Raw genomic sequence first — 24,252 nt, 5'->3', positions numbered from 1 at the left:
TATTCCTTAATATTTTATTTTATTTGAACTAGAAAATCAAATCATATTCTTAATTATGGGAACTCAACATTCAAAAGACATTGATGGTTCCCAAATTTATTTATACATTTAACAAAATCTCAATAAATATGTTAATAGATTTGGGAGGGTGGTGTTTGCTGGAAGGAGGGACCCACAAACTGATTTTAAAGTCTATGTGGATGATATGTGGCTATTCTCTGATGATGTTTTTTCCCCAGTGACACACATAAGCAGGAAACATTTACTTCTCTGACACCATATACTTTGGGAAAAGAGGCCTCCTTCTTAGGAATATTTATGGTTCATAATCTTCCTATATACTTCTATCATCATCCTTGGTGAATTCAACATCTAGGTTAATGATCTCCTCAAAACATATTTGCATCCATCTTCCTCTTCAACCTTAGTAATGTCTAAATGACTATTATTATTAGCCATTAAATTGGTTTCTCTACTGCCTTATTTTGTCTTCTTTAGTCCTTCATTCTTCACACATCATCTTGAGTATTCCTTTTATATCCCAAACAGATCATATGAATGCCCCTCTTGAAATTTTTACAGGATTATGCTTAATATTACTTATAATAATATTTAATTTTGTTCCTTATTTTAAACAAGCCTTGCAAGGCCTTGAAATTCCAAACTCTCAAATTCACCTGATGACTCTTAGTGGCTCTCCATTCTCTTGACTTTTTTCTTGTCTTAAATCCCTCTGACATTCTCTGGATTGTGTCATGTTTTCTTCCCGTTTAAAGATCTTTACAATATTTTTTCTCTCTTTCTCATGCTCTCTCTCTGAAATACAGAATATAGTTCCCCAATTTTCCCAATATATTGATAGTAATATAGTTATCGTTCTCATCCTTCAACTTAAATATGAACACTTAGGAAAGAACTTCACTCATCACCCTAATAATACCTTGTTAATTTATTGTTTTATTCTGTTGTAAACTGCTATAAGACAGAGGCACTATATTACTATTTTTCATAAATAACTATATCCTTTAATACTAAGAGGGAATGAAAGATATATATATATACACATAGGATATCTGTATCTCCTAAGTTCATATGCTACAATGAAAATAAGCCCCAAATCAAATTCTGTCATATACCTATTATCAATTAGCAAAACCCAAACAAATAAAATCCAAAACAATTTAACATTCAAAAAATAAATAAAAAATAAAGTCTATGTGGAAAAATTATTCTAAAGTTTATGTATAACATTAATATTATTTCTTAATGGGGCACCTGGGTGCCTCAGTCGGTTAAGTGTGTTGGACTTTGGCTCAGGTCATGATCTTGCAGTGTGTGGGTTCGAGCCCCGTGTGGCACTCAGTGCTGACAGATCAGAGCTTGGAGCCTACTTCGAATTCTGTGTCTCCCTCTCTGCCCCTCTCCTGCTCATGCTGTATTTCTGTCTCTCTCTCTCTCTCTAAAATAAATAATAAATAAATAAATAAGTAAGTAAATAAATAAATAAATAATAAATATTTCTTTATTTTATTTTTATTAAAAAATTTTTTTAATGTTTTATTTTATTTTTTGAGACAGAGAGAGACAGCACGAGTGGGGGAGGAGCAGAGAGAGAGGGAGACACAGAATCCGAAGCAGGCTCCAGGCTCCGAGCCGTCAGCACAGAGCCCGAGGTGGGGCTCGAACCGACAAACTGTGAGACCACGACCCGAGCCAAAGTCGGACGCCCAACCGACTGAGCCACCCAGGTGCCCCAGAAATAAGTATTTCTTAAGTGTTTATTAATTTTGAGAGAGAGAGCATGCACAAGCATGTGAGTGGGGGAGGGGCAGAGAGACAGGGAGACAGAGAATCCCAAGCAGGCTCCATGCTGTCAATGCAGAGCCCCACGAAGCGCTGGAACTCACAAACTGTGAGATCATGACCTGAGCTGAAATCAAGAGTCGGACACTTAACTGACTGAGCCACCCAGGCGCCCCTCTATAAAAAATTATTAAACATTGGAAAGAAAAACATTTGAAAAGGAAGAATGATAAGGGAGACTTATTGTGTTGGATACGAAAATATATCATGAAGCTACAGCAAATAGTGTTGAGTTTAGTCTCGAGTAAACTAGTCGATAAGTAGTCCATAAGTAGACCCAAAGATGCCCGGGAATTTAATATTTAATGCAGGTGGCATCTGAAAACAGTGAGGAAAAGATGGATTGTTCAGTCATTGGTGTGGGAAAAATGGCTAGATAGCTGAAACACCAATTATTAGCACGCCTTAGCTGCTATTGGCCCGCTTAGACTACATGTTGCAAGAAAGCAATGACGAGTTCTCACACAGGTGCAAAAAGGAAAAACAATAGGCACAAAAATTCCGACTAGAAGATGTAACATACTTCCACCTCTAACTAGTAACTAATTCCTACCTCTAACTGGTAAAATATAAAAGTGAGATGGACCTTCAGTGATTAGGACCAATTATAGCTAAGACTCATGGCTAGAAACAAGTCAAGGTAGGGCCATCAAACCTGTTGCTTAAAGAGCTGGAATGATTAAGGTGCTTCTAAGTCAATACTCTCCTTTGAAAAAGTGCTCAGGGAAAAGAGGCCAAAGGTGTGCCTCTCCCTCTGAAGCCCGATTCCCTCAAGGTTATCTGTCTGGAAAAGAATTGGGCGCATAACTACTGGCACTAAAAGTTCTGCATCCAGTTCCATTGTGTGTGGGGGAGGGGCAGGGGGCGAGTTTTCCACAGAAATCCAAGCAATTCTTGGACACCAGCTGGGTGTCCCAGAATTTAACTCAATTCTGACACGGTCTATCTGGAGATAGGGTCGGGTTCCATAGGTTAAGGGCTAGTCTCACAAGACTGTCCCCCACACCCCCCACTTCAGTTGCAACCCCATGTTGTTACCTATACTGCTGACCGACTGGCCATAAATCAGAGGTTCCCATGACTTCCTCCTTGGGTTTGCTCAATTTGCTGGAGTGGCTCGTAAAACTCAGAGAAACATTTTACTTACGAGATTACCAGTTTATTATAAAAGAATATTACTCAGGAATCAGATGAATCAGATGCATGGAACAAGGCTGGGGAGAGGGCTGGAGCTTCTGTTCCCTCTCCAAGTGTGCCACTTTCCCCAAATCGCCACATGGGTACCAACCTGGAAGCCCTCTGAAACCCGTCCTTATGGATTTTTATGTCGGTTTCGTTACACGGGCATGGTTGATGAAATCACTGGCCATTGGCGACGGATTCAAGCACCTCCAGCACCAATCTCTTCCCCCGGGAGGGAGGTCAGGGCGGTGGGGTTAAAAGTTCTAATCCTTTAACCACTCAGCTGGTTCTCCTGGCAGCCAGCCTCCCCCACCCCGCATCCTAGTGCTAAACAAAAATCATCTCGTTAACATGAGACAATTTTACTGCATTCATTACTTAGGAAATTCCAAGGGTTTTAGGAGCTCTTTGCCAGCACAGGGAAAAGGCCAAATACATGTTTCTTCTTATGAATCATATCACAGGCACCTAGAGCTAACTGGAATAAGATAGGTAAAAAGCCAAGTATATTTTAAAGAGGCTTGCCCTGTCAGGAGAGCCACTGTTGCACTAAAAGGGATTCTAACTTCTTTGCCTAAAGCCACAAGCTTGGTTAGCACGTTATCTGCCATCCAAGTTCATAAAATGTTTCACTGCATTACATACACAGCCTCCGTTCTTTTCCAATAAATTTCCTTGCTTCCCATCAGCAGACCAGAGGCTAATGCCATATATTTTCAGATCTCTCTTATGAGAGCTTTTGCCCCACTCTTAGGACCAATTTCTGTTGTAACTTTAGCTAATTGACATTGTAGTAACAATTTCAGAATTTCAATTGCTTGACACAGACAGGAAAAAGGTTTATGGTTTGAGCATATAACACATTTTAAACAAATACAATCCACCGCATCTATTAATGGAACTTTATACTGCTTCTAATTTCCACATATTAGAAATAATTCTGCACCGGGCATCTTTGTGTGGATATCATTTTGCACATGGGCAAGCATATCTGTAGCTTACATTTCTGGAGATACAGGCATGCTTTGGAGATACTGCCAGTCTGGTTCCTTACCAACGCAATAAAGTGAATAGAGCAATAAAGCAAATCAAACAAACATTTTGGTTTCCCAGTGCATATAAAAGTTATGTTTACACTGTATGGTGGTCTAGTAAGTGTGCAGTAACATTAGGTATACAAAGACAATGCACATACCTTAGTTAACAAGCAGTTTATTGCTAAAGATTGCCAATCATCATCTGAACTTTCAGCGAGCTGTAATCACAGATCGCGAATCACCGTAACAAATGCAGTAACAATGAAAAAGTTTGACCTATTGTGAGAACTGCCAAAATGTGACAGAGAGACATGAAATGGACAAATGCTGTTGGAAGAATGGCACTGATAGATTTGCTTGACTCAGGGTCGCCACAAGTCTTCAGTTTATAAAAAAAAAGAAACACATTATCTGTGGAGCACAACCAAGTGAGATGCATTAACGGAAGTCTGCCTGTAGACCTGCTAAGCCAAGGGACAAGCACGTTTTAAAATTTGATACTGACTTGCTAGTTTACCCACCCACCAGCTGCATATGAGACTACCTGTTTCTTCCCACCTGCACAAATGTTATCATTTCTGCTGAATTTTTTCTCACCTGAGAGGTGAAACATCACTTTTCATCCTTTTAATATATTTTAGAACTATTTGTATTCTTTTTTTTGGCTTATTCCTGTTGGCCCATTTGTGTCCTTGGGCATGTTTTTCTCTTTTAGTGTTTATTTATTTATTTTGAGAGAGAGAGAGAGAGAGAGAGAAAGCAAGAGGGGAGGAGGGGCAGAGAGAGACTCCCAAGCAGGCTCCATGCCACGAGCTCAGAGCCCGACATGGGACTTGAACTCACGAACCATGTGATCATGACTTGAGCCAAAATCAAGATAGCTGCCTAACCTACTGAGCCACCCACAAGCCCCTGGTGTGTCTTTTTCTTATTGATTTATAAGGACTACTTACATATTCAAGAAAAAGTCATTTCTGATATAAATCAAAAATATTTTTCTAGGTACTTTATGTTTGGATGCTGTTCATTGTATTTTTTGCCAAGAAGAATTCCCTTTTTATTGTGTGTGTGTGTGTGTGTGTGTGTGTGTGTGTGTGTGTTTGTGATGCCTGAATTATGGTCTCTCTTTACAAAATGCCTTAATCATAAATGAACATATTATTTAAAGAATACAAAGAAAATAACCTTTTTTTGTTTTCTTCTAGTATTTGTAGTTTTATATTTTGTTTTAAAATTTGTAAAACAGATGAAATTAATTTTGATGTGAGGGGTTAGGGAGGGATACGTTCAATCTCTACTTGGTAACAATAGTGAGTGCCTTTGTAGGTGACGATTTGTTGGCTGTAGAACAAGGCATTGCAGGAGACTAATTTTTCAATGAATAGAGTTTTGTAATTTTGACTTTTGTACCCCATTCGTGTGAAATCTACCAAAACTTCACTGAAATAAGTAAATTCTTTATTGTTATGAAACAGGAACAGGAAGGTGAGCAGCCCCTACCCAACTCCACTTTAATATCTCCCTACAGCCATATGGAAACCATGCTGTCAGATCTTGTCATTTTTCAAAAGAAGCTGTAATCTGGATTTTCATGTGAAATCCCCTGTTGTTTGAAATGTTAGCAACTAATTCAGAGTTTTAAGAACATTGCATGGGCCAAGCAAAACACATATGGAGGCCAGATGGGGCCCACAGGGTGACAGTTTGGGAATTGCGGTCTAGGCATTTATTCCTCTCACCCTTGGAGATTCATTTAAGTGACTTTTCTATGGGCTACTATAACGTAGTGTGCTCAGCCCCTATCATGATGTATTTTAACTGATTGTTGCTGGTCTAGTCTTTCTACTAAGCTACAAGATCCTTGAAGGCAATGTATATAGATTTTGAGGTCCCCATGGCCTAGCAGTCTTGTACCTAGTCAATATTTAATAAGATAGCTGAATGAATGAATGAATGAATGAATTCCACCACAAGCAGGATCCCTGCCAAGCATCTGAACAAAGTAACTCAGGGTCTCAGGGGTTACCTGATTGAGATCACTCCTTCTTTCTACTCCCTTCTGGCCAAGTGCCCCAGTCCATCCTCAAGGCAACTGAACCTCTCTTCTAACATGCAAATCTTGGCCACTAGATGTCTCCCTTTGCTTAAAGGACATTCCGAAACCCTGGGGTCAACTGGCGGTTTGCTAAACAGAAACCATACTTCCGCAAAAAATAGAATGTCTTCATCTCAGTCCGCCTCTTCAGATGTTTGTCCTCATGAGGAAGTTGAGTACAGCCACAATGACAAAGAAAAAATGCCCAGGGACAGAATCGGATTTATTTTGTTCTGGGAGATCTTCTCACCCACAGGATCTCTCCCTTGGGAGACGGAGTGACAGTCTGTTGGGTTTTAGCTTCTAATCCAGCAGACTCCTGACTGTTGTTTGGGAGCCTTGTTTGTGTTACTTTTGTCTGGCGCTATAGGCCAGTGGAGAAATGCACATTCCTGTTAAAGGTCTCGTGTTCTAGAACCTGCATGGTCAAAGCAGGATTCTTGTAAACTGCATCAGATTGAGCATTTCCACTGAGGCTGCCCCAACCCGCTGATGGATTTTTCCACATCACGTTGAGTGTAAGTGGATGGGCTCTGTTGCCTGTGGCTGCACTGTCCCCGCCACACAGGTTGGGTCCCTTGAGTCTAGAGAGAAAGCTGCTTGATGTTGTGTAATTCTCATTTTAAAGACAGGCAGAGGGAAAAAGAAGCAAAGTTCATGATTTTCGTAGTCAGTGTTACCTCTGGCATTCAAACCCTGTAAGCTCTGAACTGATGACAGGCAGTGGGGGAATTCTGCTTGGCCTTGCTAAGTTTGTCCAGGGCTTTGAATTTAGGGACACGTGAAGCTTACTCGCTGAATGAAATGGAAACGTGGATTCTCTCCGGGGGCTTTGGTGGCCCTTCATTTTACTATGAAAGGTTCAGCTGATAAGAATGCTATGTCTCATTAGTGCCTAAGACCATAATGTTGCCTTGGTCTTTTCTTTGGTTATTTTGGAAAGGTCGGACACTTCTGTTTGTATTTCTCACCTGCCTTTTCTCGCAGGGTGCCTTGGTGGCTCAGTTGGTTAAGCGCTCAACTCTTGATCTCTGCTGAGGTCATGATCTCATGTTGCGTGAGTTCGAGCCCCGTATCAGGCTCCACACTGACAGTGCATTGCCTGCTTGGGGTTTTCTCTCCCATTCTTTCTCTGCCCCTCCACCATGCACTCTGTGTCTCTCAAAATGAATAAATAAGCTTAAAAAATTCACAACAACAAAAAAGAGGAACACAGACTGAAGGCAGGCCCATCATTTACTTACCTGCTCTGTCCCCCCATTTCCTCACCTATAAAAGGGGAATGATGGTGGGAACTGCCTCGCGGGTTGCTGGGAGTATAAAAGCACTTGGAAACTGCTCAGAACACTACTTGGAACATAGTAAGTGCTTAGTAAATGGGGGCTGTTACTACGTGCTTGACTGTTGATCTCTTCTCTGATTTTCTGCCCAGGCCAGTGTTCATGTGTATAGATTGCTACACTTGTCTGTGATATGGATGGGAAAAGATTTCCTACAGTTTTGTGAGCTCTCCGTTTGTTTATTTGAGTATACCTTATATTCAAGCTAAGTAGCATTACAATGATTAAATACCACCCCCAAACAGTTTCTCATAAGCCCCTTTGACTAAGCTTTATCCTCAAATAACTTAATAACTCCCATCTCTCTTTATTTTTTAAGCCCTGGTGTTGAGTGTTAAAAGACTATATCAGTTTTGATAAAATCTTTATTAGTTAGGAAAACCTTCTCACTATAATGTACATTTTACACTCAACTCTTCTCTTTACTGTTCCTTTCAGGTTTGTGTGTGTGTGTTTTTTAATTATACTTGAAATATTTCTTATTGCATTTAATCATTTCACAGTGTGGAATAAAGCCACCTGAAACAGCTCAGGGCCTATCACACCCTCGAGTCACCATATCATTCAAGGTGACCAACTGTGTTTACAGCCCCTGGATTAGAGCTTCTCTAAGACCAAGGGCAGAGACCTCCCAGCACCTCTGAAGGATAAACACTGCCCTCCCGGATCCTCTCCAGCTCACCTGCTGACCACATTCAGATAGTGCCTCACACTCGGTGATAATGCGTGATAAGATTTAGAAAACTAGTTCCAATAACGAGAGTCTGTTCGCTTTGTCCTTTCTCCGGGGCCTCAGGGTTGTTGCTATTTATTGCTGTGACTCTACTCTTTTACCAGGAAAGCAAGCCATCAGACTGCCCAGGAAACCAACGCAAACAGAGAGATGATTTGACAGGGTTCAAAGGGCTTCTTCGGCCCCCTGGTCTTCCTCCTTGTTCTCTTGGGCATCTATCTATAGGATGCCGGGGCTGGGGGCTGGTTTAGTCAAGGAAGTTCTGTGGTCCAGATGAGCAGACGATATAAAATATACCAGAGGGACCAAAACACATTCGTTTAGCTGCCTTTGTATGCTCAGGTGGACACCTTGTACCTGCTTCACAGGGGAGTGTGTGCGATTTTGCAGCCAAAGGAGAGTTGCCGTTGTACCAGAGGGGCAAGCCTTCCTCAACTCTGCCTTCCCAGAAGACCAGCTCTCCTTGGGCTCAGAAGAATGATATGTCACCATGCTGCCACAGTGTGCAAAAACCCGTGTTACTCTCTTTTGCTTTCTGTCCTCCGCAGGGACTCCGGAGCCCTATAACCTAACCAGGAAGTATTGAATTCAGCCTCGCATGTGTTAGTAGATGGTTAGGAGGAAACTAGAAGGGGTGAGTAAGTGGCTTAGTGGTGAGTCACCCATCAGTAATTCAAAAGCACACCCTATTTGTGAAACAACCCAAATATTGGGCATACTAGGATCTCCTTCCATTAAATGCAGAATTAACAAACAATTAAATATATTCATTTGTTTGGATTCAGATTTTCTCCAAAACCAATCTACTCAAGGAATTATTGGTGTCTATTGGGTGCCTAATTTTCTACTATCTGCTAAAGTGTTTTCGGTCTAAGAAGAAACTATAGGGATCCCTTTGGTTCCAAGGGCCACATGCCAGCCCCTAGGAAGTTGCTGGGCTTTGCAACACGATGAGCTGGAGGTCACTAACAGACCTTCTATCTGAGCTTCAAGCCCTCCCCCATTAAGCTCCAGAGTGAGTGGCCATTTTGTCTGTCTTACTCCTTTGCCTGACCCCCTTCCAATTCCACGGTCACTTTCCTCCCTAAGTAATTAATAGACTATTAGTACCATTTTATAAACACATTCCCACTGCGGTGTCAGTGACTTCTGTGCTCCTACATGCACTTGCATTTTAACACAGACAATAGGAAACAAATAGCACTGAACTGAAAAGATGGCATTTAATCCTAGAACTTCAGACATCAGATCAACTGAGTGAGGACCTTCTGGAAGCCCTCGACCTTCTGTACTGAAAGGAAATTTGGTCTCCATTTGCAATTGGTGGATCTGGAAAATGCGCCAAACCCTGCAGAAAGGGCACAGCAGAGAGTGACGTTGACTTGATTAGACTGCGAGATCAGCTCTATTTTGCCCAGGCTGGTGGCCGACAAAGGAGGGATGGCTGATGCCTTTGAACAGTTAGGGATTGTCAAGTCGTCTTTGTTCTCTTGATAACTTCTCCACTGGACCAGACTTAGACCTGATCATGAAAAATTATGCTATAGACCAAGTGGCTCAATTGGTATTGGAAACAAGAAGGTCACATTGTGTTTAGGCCTTCTTGACACCAAAGGTCTTCAGCATGAAATTATGAGCTCCAATTTTATTCGGAGAATTGTTCACTCTAAAAGAGATATTTCTATTAGAATCCAGTGCTCTGAAGATCATTTTCTCCTTCTGAAGAAGATGAATGTTTTCTTTTCTGTGATGAGAACAATGTACCTGATTGACTTCCCCTTTTCTTGAATGCTAGGAAGCTCTTCTCCTAAAGTTAAGCTTCAAATTTATAAAATAGTGTAAATACCTCATAGGTTTCTATTTGCATTCTTTTTCTTCATTGACACTCTATAGCTTCGCTTTCTATCATTTGTGTAGTGTATATAGAACTTTCATAGTTCACGTTTCCTTATTTCTAGTCCAATATAATGTTTTTAAATGCATTGACATGGTGAGCCACCTCAAGTCACTTGCAGAATATAAGGGTGTTAGGGGCACCTGGGTGGCTCAGTCAGTTAAACGTCTGACACGCGATTTCAGCTCAGGTTATGATCTCGCAGTTTGTGAGTTTAAGCCCCACATCAGACTCTGTGCTGAGAGTGCTGAACCTGCTTGGGATTTTCTCTCTCTCCCTCTCTCTCTGCCGCTCCCCTGCTTGTGCTGTCTTTCTCTCAAAAATTAATAAATAAACACTTAAACAATATATATATGTGTGTGTGTGTGTGTGTACGTGTGTATGGTAATTTTCAAATCAGATGGGTCCTTAGAAAGCAAAGAAGCATTTATTAAAAAGTTAACATGATTCCATTCTAGGTTTTCTAAGGCCAAAGAGCATTCCACCCTCAGCATGTACGCTGTTGTTCTCTTTTGCCCATTCCATATTATCCCACGGGTAAGTCTGAGGTTCCTTTGTCTGGGAAAGAAGTCAGAAAAGGAAAAATAATATTGACCCCTATCTTCACTCCACTGGAATTGCCCACCTCCCCCGCCATTGGAATTATACACGAAGGGCTGCATTCCTTCCGCTTTATGGGGTATGACCCGCGGGTGTCCTGAGGCTGGACATGAAACTCGACAGAGTGGCATTTGATAGCAAACTGATCTAGGACAGAAGTGTTCCGCGTTCCCCTAGAGCATTTTTTTCCCCCACTTTCCTTTTGTGGTTTCAGAAATCTGTCTGCTGCAAGAATCGTTAGGTCTTGGGCTCAGATCTCCTTCCTCTTACCAGGCCTGGTATTGACTCCAAGTGGGAGGGAGAGTCAGCATAAAAGTATTTCTCTTTTCCTTCTTGAGGGGGGTGTGTCCCGGGCTTGTCTGCCTACAAGGGCAGCAACATGCACCAGGAGTTGCTTATGAATCAGTGGACCTGCATGAATGCCAGTGAGCTGCTGGTCAGATATTAGCGATGTCTTTCCAAACAGCATTAAGAAGTGATTGAACCACAGGTACACTGGAGGAGGGGCTCCCTAAGGCTGTGATGTGAAGAGAGGAATCACCAGGTAAGCCCAATAGCTGAGATTTGATTCCTTAGACTGTGTATTGCTATCAACCCAGTACTACCTGTTGAATTGAGATCCCTTTCCCCCGGGGAAAACTCTGATTTCAACATCCCATTTCCCAAAGAAGGTTAAATAAAGGAACAGAGGATGGAAAAAGCAACAAGCAGAGACGAGCAGAGAGTTCATCCTCTTGGTGACTATATAAATTGAGGGGATTTGCTGATTCGCAGACTCGAGGTTTGCTGACTCACACGTCAGCACACACGTCTCCCTATCGATTATAACACAGAATAAGGGGTACCCTCTTCTTCAGGTGTGCCTGGGAGGTAGATTGGCTGGAATAAAGAAGGTGCCACCAAGGAACCTTACAAATATCAGTCTCACGACTTCCACTGGTTAGTAATATATTAGCTTTAGCAATCTCTTAAAATACAAATATGCTCGAGAAGATTAAATTTATTTTCACTTTAGAACAAATTCCTGTAAGCTTTGCATGAACCAGTATAAATCTGGGAATACTTTGCAATTTAGCTCCTTCCCTGAACTGAGAAAAAATCCAAACATTGACCCTTACAATCATTTCCCTGCTCCTTCCCACTAATATATATAAAGCGATAACTCTCTATTTTCTGACTGATGGGCCTTGAAAATTGGTAATTTTTCTTTTCCTTTTCCTTTTTTTGAAATGAAAAATTCATTTATGTGAGCCTGATATCCTAGATATGGGAAGTCACTGGAGAAAGTACAGAAAGAAGATCAAGGTGGAAGAGATATAGGTAAATGATACCTGTGGCTTTTCCGTGACGATACCTGTTAAACTAATCTTGATAATGACACACATTGGTGTGAAATTACAGATAGGAAAGAAATAATAAAAATAGATAAGCATATATTCTATAATTTATTAGAATATTTGCACAGCCTTTTATTTATTTTTTTTCTTTTCCTGTAACAGACCACTGCTACTTATACAACCATCATCGAAATTAAGAGCAATCTTACAAAATGGCCACACTTAGTAATACTAGCAAGGGTTATAACCTTGAGCACATTATTTAAGCTTTTTGTGCTCTGATTACTAAATTTGCTGAATGGTGGCAATAAGCATTAGGACTGAAAATCAGAGCACGTGCATGTTGAGATTTACCAGGTTGACTTGCAAACACTTCTGTTTTGTATGCAGCCACAAACTGATGGGAACTGTTGTTGACATGCCTCACGGGTGTACATGCCCTTCCCCTCTAAAATGGCAGTCAATTTCTATAATTTTTTTAAAGTTTATTTTTATTTATTTATATTTGAGAGAGAGAGCATGAGCAGGGGAAGGGCAGAGAGAAAGAGAGAGAGGGACAGAGAGAATCCCAAGCAGGCTCCATGCTGTCAGCCCAGAGCCCAGTGCGGAATTGGACCTCATGTACCCCGTGGGGCTCAATCTCACAAACCTGAACCTCACCTGACCTGAGCTGAACCAGAGTCTGCACTTAACCAGTTGAGCCGCCCAGGCACCCCTATTTATTTTTTTAAAGTAGGGGTAGGGTTCCCATTACACAGTTTGTCTCTTGCTGTGCTGAGGGTAAGGGGAACACCAGATTTTTGCATCCACATGCCCTCTGCTGTCATTCATTCATTCCACAATTAAAGGAATGTAAATATTCTCCTAAAAAAATAAATGAACACATTCATTTAAACTAGGGTCTGTAAGTGACCAGTTTAGCACTTTGGTTGGGAGCAACAGTAAACCGGAAGCAGCCAGAGGGTACTGAGTATCGAAGGGCATTACCAGCGGGAGGGGTGTGCCATAAAGGGTGAAGAACTCAGACAGTGGAGAAGTGGTATCCTGGGTACGATGTCACTGAATTCTCAGTTTTGCTTAACGCCGCTTAGGAAACCGTAGTCCAGCCAATCTAAACATGTATTTACCACTTCAACAATATTCTGCCTTGTTTTCTTCCTCAAGCTCTTTGGCAGGAAAAACCCATAGCTACAGAAAAGGGGAAACTGTTCCCAGACACATCGGGGAGTTCTAGTTGTGTTTGAGCAGGGAAGTGCTCACAGGACGTCAGGGTCTCTACAGTTCAAGGATAGATAGACACCTGTTCTTAATAGTTGTGAAAATAACCTAGAAACTTGGAGGGATAGTGGAAAAGGTCTATAGTATCATGGCCTGAAACATAGTCTGTCACATGCACAGCTGATTCTAGCTTTGCTGAATGGTACACAAAACCCGTGGGGAAGGGAGGCCCTCTCACCACCCCTCTCCCCTCAAAGCCAAAGATAATCTCAGGGGGTCCTGTTCAATGGCAGGTGGAAACCTGGGCTCTGAGATGTTGAGAATGAAATTCCGTAAGAATCAGTGTGACAGTGCCTGGAACTTCATAAGGTTGGAGTAAATTCCCCTGAGTAGGCTGTTGCATAAATAACAAGTAACAATAATAAAGAGGAGAATAGCAGTGAGGTATGTAGCCCTCAAACTGTGAAACTGTAGTGAAATCTCGTTGATGAGGGTTCTCAGGCCCCCATAGTGTCTGTGGGTCCTCATTGTAAATGTCAGTTTTTAATCTCTGAGGCCCACACACCTTGGAAACTCTAGTTTTTTTTGTTTTGTTTTAAATAAAGTCTTTTAAAATTAAGACGTTAAATAAAGTCTAAGATAATTTCCTTATTTGCTTTTTTATACTAAGATTAAATAAAAAAAAAACCCTGATCATATAAGTTCCTTTATTGTTTAGGGGTAAGCACCCATTTACTGTAAATTTGTGGTATTAGGATAACTGTTCACAATGAAACAGGTTCACACCTGCGAAGTTTTGGGTAAAGAGACCTTGTCTTAAGGAGATTATATTTTCTATGAAAACCTTGCACACTTGTGTTTGTAGTTTAGCCTAATTTTGTTTGAAGACTTTTGTATACTTAATCTCTTAGCGAATCTGGCTAATTGTTTCCCATAAGAAACTTAACGATATAATTCTTAGGCATATAACACTCTACTGTATCGTTGATCAAGATACCAATTAAACAAGTAAATGGCAAAAAAAAAAAAAAGACACAATGGTACAATTCACAGATACATAAATCAGAATTTCACTATGTGACAAGGTGGCTTTTAAAACTGTCAAAGAGGGGCGCCTGGATGGCTCAGTCGGTTAAGCGGCCGACTTCAGCTCAGGTCATGATCTCGCGGTCCGTGAGTTCGAGCCCCGCGTCGGGCTCTGTGCTGACAGCTCAGAGCCTGGAGCCTGTTTCAGATTCTGTGTCTCCCTCTCTCTGACCCTCCCCCATTCATGCTCTGTGTCTCTCTGTCTCAAAAATAAATAAATGTTAAAAAAAAAAAAGAAAAAAGAAAACTGTCAAAGAATTATCAAGGTGTCTTGAAAAAGAATGGTTCAGTTAAGAAACATAGTTGGGATAACTGGTTGTTCATTTGGGGGAAAATGAAAGTAAACGCCTATTTCATACCAACACCTAAAGTAAGTCCAGAAGGAATAAAAGTTTAAATGTATTTTAAAATGAAAGTTTAGAAGGAAACATAGAATATTTTTATAATCATTTTATAAAACTTTTTTTTGAGGTTGACTCCTAGTTTAAAATACAAAATGGGAAAGATCGACAGATGTGATTTCATGAACATTTTGAGCTCTTGTGCAGAACATAAAAAGTTAAAAGACCAAAGACAAATGGGCACAGATTTATAACAGAAGAGAAAAAAAGCCAATATCCGTGTTACATAAAAGCTCCAAAGAAGCAGTTCTTAAGAAAAAGTAAACATTTCAATAGAAAAACTTAGAACAATGACTTAAAAAGTCAAGCCAGGAAAAAAAAAATACAAATGGCTAATAAACATCTGAAAAACAATGCTTATTCTTAGTGATAATCAAAGACATGGAAATTAAAATTAGAAAAAAATTTTGCTTATCGATTTGGCAAACACTAAAAAAGATGCTGGGGACAGGGTGATGAAACTGGCATTTCTACACCTCACTGGGGTGTGGACAGGGGTACAAACGAGGAGGGCACGTTGGCCATGCAGATCAGAAGTCAAAGTGCATAGAGGCAGGACTTCACTCTAACCTGGAAAAATCCCGATTTGCCTGGAATTAAGGATATGCAAGAAGTTTCACAGAACGAACATTTGAGGGCAGATGGTAAGAGTCCAAATAACGAATTTGCCACCATAATGCGTCTTTATCTGAACATAGAGTGGAGCCTGGAAGGTTTTGGAATATCAACTGCCATAATATTTGCAAGGTAGGGGGAATGCCAGGAAACTGGTTCTATTTCTAGAAGAATCACTTGGGGAATATGATTGAAAAACTTGCTTTTACTCACCGGGAAATTATGATGAAAATACTGTTACTAGGCATAGGGAAACAAAGAATGATTGTTTTTTGGTGTATTTGAAATAATTAAGATTTATCACTCTATGGCTCTAAGCATTGAATGAAGTTGGATATTTGTGTTATTTAAAAAGATACCCAGGAAGAGCTTGTTACATCTTTAATCTGAACTTTCACATAAGAAGTTGCCACAAAGCCTGTTCTCTGGTTCTTTCCAGTAGGCCTGATAAAGTGTATTTTCATCCATTGACACTGAAGACACTCATATTTGTTAGAAGGATTGCTTTGAAATGTATACTCTTCTTTTTCTTGAACAAAGAAACCTTATTCGTAAGGAAGTCAGATGGAGATCAAATTAACAATCCGGATTTTCTTAAAATCATCTCCCAAGCAACAAAATGCATTGGCTCAAAGTCCAAGAGGAAGGTTAGATTGTTTTGGGGAGAGAAATTTAGAGAAATAGTTGATAAATTCTTTTTAAAGAATAAAAATCTCTTTACAGGATAAACATTTAAAGATAAGTCTTTATGTAGGATTCAGGCCTGCCCTTTTCATTTTCTGCAAGTGTGAAGTGGAAATAATTCCCACTTTATTTACAACATTGCCAAAATAACAAATCAATCCATATGAAAGTATTTTGTAAACTAGAAAGAATTATTCTTATTTCTTCTTCTTATGTAACCATCACCTCCCTCAAGTGCCATGCAAATACTTTTTCAAAGGAACAATATGAGAGGAAGTTCAAATTCCATGGGTTTTACCCATGGAGTCATGTGAGGAAGAAGTCATCTGGGGATTCCAGGAAGGCTGGGTCCCCATTGCTGAGCTGAAGGCTTGGCTGGAAGAAACAGCTTGGCACCTTCTCTGGAATGCCATTGATCATCGTTTAAGGGCTTGGTGGTAATGTTGACTCTACCGAACCAAGAGTGACAGGAGAAAAGCTTCAGTTACAAGGCGTTGGAATAGAGCCAACCCCTGAGGCTGGCAGTCAGGCTCTTACAACGGGATTGAGTTGGACTTGTCTGTAGGAAATGAACTGTATTAGAACATCCATCTTGGGTGATGAGCTCAGAACAACAGTTCATCCTGTAACTAAGACACAAAGCACAGATGGAATGACTTAAAAAAGCCCAGAATCTTTGTTCGTGGGGAACACACAGCCGTGCTAGGCTGACAGCACCAGCATTAGGAGTAATCCCCTGCAACTGAAGTTCCCATGAGTGGCAAAGGACACACAGACTTGTAAAACGTACGTTAATTTTTGGAACAAAAAGGATCAGAGGAGGAGGTAGGGTCACAAGCTGGACTCTGAAGGGAGATCCCTTCGATGCAATGTTGGAGAGTTTAAATAGGAAACAGAGACCCCAGCAACCCAGAAGTTCTCCTCAAAAGTGGGTCTGGATCGCTGCTTTTGGAGTTTCTCTTAATGGGTAGAGTTAGGGTGTATGAACAGCCCGCCTGACTGTGCTGTGAACCTCCAGTGCTTGGCACGGTGCCTGGGAAATTGGAAGCTCTCAAATTAGAGTTTAGCAGATTGGTAAAATGTCCTGGGGAAGGAATGACTGAGCTAAGTCATTCATTCCTTTGGTCTCTTCCAGGCTTAAAGTTCTAGGATTCTTAAAAATCACACCTCTATTCTCAACCCAAGGGCATCATTCTTAGTAGGTTTTCAGCCCATTTCAAAAGATGTTCCAGAATTAGAATAACCAGTTTGAAGAGAAAACAGGTATAAAGCCCAGTAAATTTTTTTTTTTTTTTATCTTTCCCAGGTTCTATTTGATGACTGACACACACTAAGGAAAAGAACAATAAATAAATAATATGCAAATAGAACTTGGGAAATGGGCATATAACAATAGAATCTGAATGTGAATGGATTTGAACTCACCTTATTCTATTGGTTATTTTATAGAGGAGGAAACTGAGTCCAGCAAGGTTTTGTTTCGTTTTGTTTTTTAACTTTCACAAGTTCTGACAGATAAGAGACAAACCTGGGGTTGGATTCTAATTAATCTAGGTCTTTTCCACTATGTTTATACAACAGAAGCATGCTAAAAAACCTGCTAAATGTGAAATACGTGCTTAAAATTTACTGTGCACACATATTTATGCAGATACTCACTGAGATTTTAAATAACTTTAAATTAGAAAAAATTTTATTAATGTTTACTTATTTTTGAGAGAGAGATAGACAGAGTGCAAGCAGGGGAGGGGTAGAGAGAGGGGGAGACACAGAATCTGAAATAGGCTCCAGTCTCCGAGCTGTCAGCACAGAGCCCGACACGGGGCTCGAACTCACAAGCCGTGAGATCGTGACCTGAGTCGAAGTCAAATGACTAAGCCACCCAGGCCCCCCAAGATTTTAAATAACTTTAAATTGTAGTTCTTCCAGAAGGAGTTTGTCTAGCTCATAAGGTTCACCAGACCTCCCAGCATTTTTCCAGATGTGAATGGGTTGCCTTCTCTGTCCCCACCTATCTTTTCACCTTTTCTACTATATCTGCCTACTTAAAGGAGCACAAAGAAACTTTTCTCAATGGCAGAAGGCCCAAGGATTCTTACACAAAGACAGATCCAATGAAAATGTTACCAAAGAGTTATAAAATAAGACATGAAATAAAACCAAGGTTGTATAGGTCCTCTGCCTGTAAAGCAAGCACTTCTATTTGAGTCATGATTTCTTTCAGATCCTAGCTGGAGATCTGCTCTTCGCATTAGCATGTGTGTGTGTGTGTGTGTGTGTGTGTTGTATACACGTGCCCATGTGAGTCCAAGACAGAGAGGAGGGAGACAACTCTACTAGGATTTCTTCTATTTAAGGAGGAAGAAACAATCCCATAAATATTGGTGCCAACAAAGCAGCTCAACGGGTCAACCGTGCCTAAGATTAGAATGTTGCTAAAAATTCTGGGAAGTGTAGGTGTGAGCAGTTCCAACTAAGCACCGCTGTTGATAAGGTGACAGCTGTTGACATAAATAAATAATATTTGGAGCCCATAAATACATAACTGGAAGAATGGAGAGACAATGGACAGCCTTCTCCACAGGCGTAACAGTAAGTCTTAATGATTGTTCTCTGCAAACTGAAGGACAGGGATTATCAGGAATGAATTCACTTAAATGAATTCAAGGAAGTGACGAGAGTCTTGCCATGGCCAAGCCTTCCCTCTGCAGCCAGTGCCAACACAGCTGTGGCTCAGGCATCATTGGCCCCCAGCTGCCAAAAGCAAGTGATGTAAACACATATACTCTGATGACAACAACAGCTCCTTGTTTGTGGCTAAGGCACACGGATTCAGAGAATTTTTAATAATCAGGACCCTTTCAGTTTGGAAAGGAAGTCCTGAGAATACCACGAAGGTTGCCTCGAGTAAAGGCAATGTTAAGTGGGATTTAAGATTACCGTACCCTACACACACACACACACACACACACACACACACACACACACACAGTATTTCTTGACATCTACACTGTTGATGACCCTCCTTTGAGTCAGATAATTCAGTTACTATGAAACTGTATTACCTTGAGGCTGAAATCCATCCTTCTATTTACATAGCGGTGGCCGTAGACCTGGGAGCATCTTTATTTGGTAAGTTAATTTGGTTCACAATCGAAGTCAAATTCTGACACAATTCAACAAGTAACTGTAAAAACTGGTGCTGAAATTGAAATGTTAGTAATGTTCATTTTAACCACTAACATAATTGAGGCTTATCACCCGCCAGGTATTGTTTTGGTTACTTTGTATGCAATAATGCATTCAACTCTCGTAAGAACTTCTGAATTATATACTATTTCCTCCATGGTTATAGGTTAGTAAACTGAGGTACGGGAAGCCTGAGAAAATGTCAGAGGGCATCTACTTGATAATATCAAAGCTGGTAACTGAACCCTGGACAATTCAACTACAGTGCTTGTTTTGATCCGTGTGCCTTGAGATACCATTTTCCCACCTTTGACTAGTTGGCAAATAGAGGATGCCCAGTTAAATTTGAATTTCAGAAAAACAACGAATAATTCTGGACAATGAATAGTGTCCCAAATGTTGTATGGCACATACTTAACACTGAAACACTAGCCATTATTTACCTGAAATCCAGTCTTCCAACTCTATCTAAGGAGGAGGTGTTTACACCAAGGAAGCAAAGAAAAAAATTTGATTAGTTTGAGCTTTGGTCCCAAGCCCCAAATTAGAATTCAAATCACAGGATTGGCCTTAGGGCAGAACTCCTTTTTCCTATCCCAGAACCAGTCTAGAATAATAACTCTCAAACCTGCCTGGAGGCCAGCATCTCTTGGTAACTTTAATAATGCACATGGCTGGGCCTAGCCTGTTTGAGATTTAGTACGCTTAGGGTGGGATGCAGATACTTGCATTTTCTAATGAGCTTCCCAGTGTTTTCTTTTCTCATCCGCTTCTTCTTTCCCCATCTTGTTTTATAGTCTAGCTATTCATGATTGGCCTACAGAGCGGTGACTGGGAATCACTGTTCTGAAGTCCTGACTGTAAGTGACAGTTTACCATTTCTAGCAAGTCCGAGGAGCCAGCCTGGAATACACCCTCCACATGGGAGGAAGAGTGGATAAAGAGGCCAAAAGTATGAGAAAGAGTTTCCTTACGATGCCCAGGCTGTCATCTAGGCCTTATTGGGTTGGGTTTGCAGCCTCTCTGGACAACATAGATGAGAAAGAAGATTTTTCAGAGAGAGATTGAGAGGGAGAATTGAGAGAAAGAGCCATATGAGGGCGAGCCTCCCACTGGGACACAGACCCTGGCACAAGGACAGGATAGATCACACCTTACAGGCACAGAGACTGTTTCCCTCTTTGAAATCTTCACCACTACAGACCGTGGTCCCAAAAGTGCTCAGGAACTGACATTAAAATGTTTTCCCTGGAGGTGGAGAAAAAGTGAAAATGGGGTTGGAAAGAGCACAGGCTTCCTCTGCAATGTGGCTGCACTCCAAGAAGGTATTGGAACTATTGGGACTTTATCAAGATGAAAAGTTTCTGCATAGTGAAGGAAATAATCAACAAAACTAAAAGATAACCTATGGTATTAGAGAAGATATTTGCAAGTGACATATCTGATACAGGGTTAGTATCCAAAATCTGTAAAACAACTTAACAAACTCAACACTCAGGAAATGAATAATCCAATTAAAAAATGGACAGAAGACATGAATAGACATTTTTCCAAAGAAGACATTCAGGTGGCCAACAATATACATGAAAAGATGCTCAACATCACTCATCATTAGGGAAACACAAATAAAAATCACAATGAGAGGGGCGCCTGGGTGGCTCAGTCGGTTAAGCATCCGACTTCGGCTCAGGTCATGATCTCGCGGTTCGTGAGTTCAAGCCCCACATCGGGCTCTGTGCTGATGGCTCAGAGCCTGGAGCCTGTTTCAGATTCTGTGTCTCCCTCTCTCTCTGACCCTCCCCCGTTCATGCTCTGTCTCTCTCTGTCTCAAAAATAAATAAAGGTTAAAAAAAAAATTAAAAAAAAAATCACAATAAGATATCACCTCACATCTGTCAAAATGGCTAAAATCAACAACACAAGAAACAACAGGTGTTGACGAGGATGTGGAGAAAGGGGAACCCTCTTGAACTGTTGGTAAGAATGCAAACTGGTGCAGCCACTCTGGACAACAGCATGGAGATTCCTGAAAAAGTTCAAACTAGAACTACTTTACCATCCAAAAATTTTACTGCTAGGTATTTCCCTGAAGAATACAAAGGGATACATGCACCCTGATGTTTATAGCAGAATTGTCTACAATAGCCAAGATATGGAAATAACCAACTGATGAATGGATAAAGATGTGGTATGTGTGTGTGTGTGTGTGCGCGCGCGCGTGCGTGTGTGTGTGTGTGTAATATTACTCAGCCATAAAAAAGAATGACATCTTGCCATTTGTAATGACATGGGTAGAGTTGGAGAGTATTACACTAAATTGAAATATGTCAGTCAGAGAAAGACAAATAGCTTTCCACAAATGTGGAATTTAAGAAACAAAACAAATGAGAAAAGGAAAAAGACAGAGAGAGAGATAAACCAAGAGACTTTTAACTAAAGAGAACAAACGGATGGTTAACCAGAGAGGAGGTAGGTGGGAGGATGGGTTAAATGGACAATGGGGACTAAGGAGGGCACTTGCTGTGATGAGCGCCAGGTGATGTATGAAGTGTGAAATCACTATTTTGTACACCGGAAACTAATATTACACTGTATGTTAACTAACTGGAATTTGAATAAAAACAACAGCAACCACACACACACAAAAACAAATAGAAATGTCCAAGGGCACGTCTCAGAAATTATTAAGTTCCGTTTCACAGAATTGTTCTGTTATTTAACTATTCCGTTATTTATACATACATACTCCTACATTTTATTATATGTGTGTCTATACATGCACATGTTATAAAATATATTTCTTTTTATCGAGCCTGGTCAAAAAGTTTGAAAAACACTGCCCTAAGCATAAATATCCATCACTTTGAGAACGCACAGAGCAGGCCATTGGGAATAGGACCTGAAGAAGATAAATTTTGAGAAGCAAGAATCTATAAGAACAATCTGGAGCATAGGCTGCTGCTCAAAGAAAGTTAAAATCAGTAGATTTCGAAGGAGTTTTGGCAAGTGGGAAGGTAGCGATGGGAGAGGATCGAAATTCACCTAAGGGGAGAAGGTAAACACAAAAGTTGTATGTGGTTCATTGCTTATTTTTTTTACTTCCCTAGAAAGCCCTGGAAAGGATCGCTGCTGACACGTAGGCCACGCCTGTGGTAGTCTTTATCCTGTCCCTAATGCCTTTTTTCTCTTCTTGTAGACCAGAGGGCAAAGTGTGGGGGCCTGTCAGGGATGTCAGGACTTGTGTGAGGGTTAAGGTACACCCAGGAAACCAGGTAAGAGCTGGAAGGCAGGGTCCAACTCTGCGTTTTCTGTGCTGCTGGTCAAGCACACTTATTCTAATGGTGGGTTATCGAGGCTAGGAATCCTATTTTTTCGTCGTTTCCTATGGCAATGTGAAAGAATGTTGCGAGCCCATTGCACTCCTTCATTTCTGTCGATGCTGTCCAATACCACTTTTCAAACATTGTGAGAAAAACCCCACGTAAAATGTGTCACCTTAACCATTTTTAAGTGTGTGGTTGCAGTAGTGTTAATTAAGTATATACACATTGTTATACACCAGATCTCTGGAACTTTCTTATCTGGCAAAACTGAAACTTAGACCCATGAAATAACAAGTCCCCATTTCCCCCTCCCCCAAGCCCTTGGCAACTGCCATTCTACTTTCCATTTCTATGAGCTTGACTACTTTAGATACTTTATACAAGTGGAATCATACAGGATTTGCCTTTTTGCAATTGGCTTCTTTTTCTTAATATAATGCTCTTGAGGTTTACCCATATTGTATCATGGGACAGGATTTCCTTTTATTTTAAGGCTGAATAGTATTCTGTGCCTAATAAAACTTTTGGCAATAACAGAAATGTCCTGTGTCTACACTGCCTAATATTGGTAGCCGCCAGCTACATGTGGTTATCGAATACCTGAAATGTGGCTGGTGTGACTGAGGTGTTGCATTGTTCATTTCATTTTATTGTAATTAAAATTAAAATTCAGACTGCCACATGTATCCAGTGGCTACTATATTGGACAGAACAATTCTAACTTATGGTGATTTTTTTTGTTGTTGACACCAAATAACCTGGGTATAAATGATGAATTTTGTGACCCTGACCATGTGCTGAATTTTGTCTCAATTCTTCTGACATAACCATAAACTTGAGGATAATTTGTTGATAATTACGTCAACTATAAAGAAAGAAATTTGCTGCATCGCTTCATTATTACTTTTATGCTTAAACACTGATTCCATATTATTCCATATATATTCCAATATATATTCCATGTATATTAACGCTTCTAAGGATCATTGGTTATTTTAATGCTTGCTTTTACTGATAAAAGGGAAACCGTGAAATATAAAAAGGCTGGATGTTGAATGCATTTAGTCACAAAGTTAAGCAAGTCATAATTTTAAAATAGCCTGTGTTGGGGCGCCTGGGTGGCTCAGTCGGTTGAGCGTCCGACTTCGGCTCAGGTCATGATCTCACAGTTCGTGGGTTCGAGCCCCGCATCAGGCTCTGTGCTGACCACTTGCTCAGAGCCTGAAGCCTGCTTCAGATTCTGTGTCTCCTACTCTCTCTGCCCCTCCCCCGTTCACTCTTTGTCTCTGTTTCTCAAAAATAAATGTAAAAAAAAATTTTTTTTTAAATAAACAAATAAAATAAAATAGCCTGTGTTTAGGCAAATTTGAGTGCTCTTGAGCAATTTTCTGGGAAGTTTGGAAAGACAGAGACTTAATACCTTCTGCTACTGGAGCGAAAGTAATGGTATCTCAGGCTACACACGTGAAATGGAAAAATCATCAAACACTCAGGGCTTCTGATCTGCTCATTTAGGCCCAACCACTGTGTGCATTTTTAAATTTTGGCTTGAACGACTTGTTTTTTTTGTTTTTGTTTTTGTTGTTGGTGGTGGTTTTTTGTTGTTTGGTTTTTTGGGTTTTTTTTGGTTTCGGTTTTGGTTTTTTTTTTTTTTG

The 24,252-nt window shown here is 40.5% G+C and overlaps 1 long non-coding RNA gene across 2 annotated transcripts in view; it reads left to right on the top strand.

Annotated features, from left to right (window-relative positions):
• LOC116738074 overlaps positions 1–10,328 on the top strand; it is a 56,416-nt gene extending 46,088 nt beyond the window's left edge. For both annotated transcript variants that reach the window (XR_004343637.1, XR_004343636.1), the window contains 2 exons: positions 8,799–8,884; positions 9,484–10,328. This is a non-coding gene — a long non-coding RNA (uncharacterized LOC116738074). The remainder of the gene's footprint in view (positions 1–8,798; positions 8,885–9,483) is intronic.
• Positions 10,329–24,252: the final 13,924 nt, after the last annotated feature.

The sequence above is a fragment of the Lynx canadensis genome, chromosome B2, assembly GCF_007474595.2.
Source record: "Lynx canadensis isolate LIC74 chromosome B2, mLynCan4.pri.v2, whole genome shotgun sequence".
In the NCBI taxonomy this organism is placed as follows: domain Eukaryota; kingdom Metazoa; phylum Chordata; class Mammalia; order Carnivora; family Felidae; genus Lynx; species Lynx canadensis.
This window is presented reverse-complemented; position numbering and strand designations above follow the sequence as displayed.